The sequence below is a fragment of the Macrotis lagotis genome, chromosome 3 (genome assembly GCF_037893015.1).
Source record: "Macrotis lagotis isolate mMagLag1 chromosome 3, bilby.v1.9.chrom.fasta, whole genome shotgun sequence".
NCBI classification, from domain to species: domain Eukaryota; kingdom Metazoa; phylum Chordata; class Mammalia; order Peramelemorphia; family Peramelidae; genus Macrotis; species Macrotis lagotis.
Genome location: NC_133660.1, coordinates 302,536,213 through 302,538,529, shown reverse-complemented (window position 1 = coordinate 302,538,529; position 2,317 = coordinate 302,536,213). Strand labels below are relative to the sequence as shown.

The 2,317-nt window shown below is 31.4% G+C and overlaps 1 pseudogene; it reads left to right on the top strand.

Annotated features, from left to right (window-relative positions):
* Positions 1–719: 719 nt before the first annotated feature.
* LOC141517031 (olfactory receptor 4C15-like) lies at positions 720–1,663 on the top strand (annotated as a pseudogene).
* Positions 1,664–2,317: the final 654 nt, after the last annotated feature.

Genomic DNA, 2,317 nt, shown 5'->3' with positions numbered 1-2,317 from the left:
ATGACTAAAATATTTTCTTCCACATATCATCTTATTATTAGACAAATATAATGTAGTAACCAACAATCCAGGCTTTTTATGTTAAGCAGAAATATTTAATTCACAACTGATGCCATATAATTCTGGTGGATGATCTTTTTCAATTGAAATATTTATCATGGTTTTAAATTTCTTCTTTTACAATTATTTTACCATGTCCTTTAGCTCCTTGACTTCAAGGTAAGGTTAATACTATTAGCATTTAAATATTGTTCTCTTCAAACTCATTGAAAAAAATGAGAAATAAAATGGGAAATTCTTTAAGCCACATGACCAAATAATCTTCTTGGATCTTCCACAAGAGTCAAAGTTGTACATGATATTTAGTAATTTATTCTTCTATTTTTGTGATTTTTGAAGTAAGCTTCTTTCTTTGGGTGAATGTAACTGAAGTCTCTGCCAACTTTTCATGTACATTTATTTTTTTGTATAATTTTTTTCCTTTTTTGTAACATTTGCAAATCAGTTATTTTGGAAGAAATGAATAAATTTACCTACAGTAACAGAGTATTTATTTTTACCAGTCAACACTTATTTTTATTTAGAAAAATTTTGGATGATAAAGGATTAAATGTTGTTTTATTTTCCTTGTATTACAATCTACATTGAAAAGATCCTTTCTTATCTCTTGGTTTAAGATCACACATAATCAATAAGAGATCAACTTTCATGTCAAAATCATGGAAAATCAAAGCCAAGTCACTGAGTTTATTTTATTGAGACTTACACAAAATCCAGCTGCTCAGAAAATTGTATCCAGTGTATTTTTATTGTTATACCTTGCCACTCTTGTGGGAAACCTATTTATTGTGGTGACTATTACTAGCAACCCATCACTCTTTGCTTCCCCTATGTAGTTCTTCCCAGTCATTCTGTCTTTCTTGGATGCATGTTTCTCATCAGACATTGTTCCAAAAGTCATAGTGGACTCTTTACATGAGAAGAAAACAATCTCCTTTGAAGGTTGCATGACTCAGGTTTATGCAGAACATTTTTTTTTTTTTTTTTTGCTGCTGCTGAGGTGATTGTCCTCACAGTCATGGCTTATGACCGGTATGTGGCCATCTGCAAACCCTTGCACTATGTGACCATTATGAACAGGAATCTATGTTTTTTTCTTACAGGACTGGCCTGGGCAGGAGGATTCCTGCACTCTATTATCCAAATGTCCTTCATCTTAACATTACCATACTGTGGACCGAATGTAATCAATCACTTCTTGCGTGACTTGATCCCTTTGCTGGAACTGGCATGTACTGATACATGTGACCTCGGATTTGTGGTGGTAACCAATAGTGGGTTCATGTGTATCTTAATTTTTTCCTTGTTACTTGTCTCTTATGGGGTCATCCTGTACACCTTGAGGACATACATCAGAGAAGCATGAAGGAAAGCCCTCTCCACTTGTAGCTCCCACATCACAGTTGTGGTTATGTTATTTGTCCCATGTATATTTGAGTATGTAAGGCCTTCCACTATTTTCTCCTGTGATAATATGGTAGGAATATTTTATACTATTTTGACACCCTTTTGAAATCATTTCATCTATACTTTTACGAATATAGAAGTAAAAATTGCCATGAGACAATTGTGTATTAGTAAGTCATTATTTATTAAAAAATAACTTATTTGAAATAAAATTATTTATCAATAAAAGCCTGAAGAATACTCTGCTTTGTAGTTTTATGCCAGTTTCTCAATGAACACAAAATTCAATGTTGTGAATGAATAGCATTTGCTTCATAAATATCTCTATATTCATATATGTACTTATCCATGTGTATATAAATATATATATATATAAATACACACACATATGTGTGTATTATTTTTGTAGATGGAAATAGCTTTATGGTATTTAATAAAGAGGTGATGGAATAAGAAATAATGTTTTAAAGGATCCATGCTTGCAACTATCTATACATGGATGAATATCTTGCTCTCTCTCCCTCTCTCCTCTCTCTCTCTCTCTCTCTCTCTCTCTCTCTCTCTCCATATATATATATATATATATATATATATATATATATATATATGTATGTATATACACAAACATAAACATATATGCATATGTCTACACATATACATATATATGTATATGTAAATATATATATGCATATATACATTTTTAAATAACTATAGAAACCTAGGCTGATCCTTCATTACTAGGATTTTTATACCTTACTTACCTTAACCTCTTCTGATGAAGGACACTGACCTGGATATTCTATCAACAAAAATTTCCCTATTCTGACTCCAGGCATTTTTCTATGGCTTT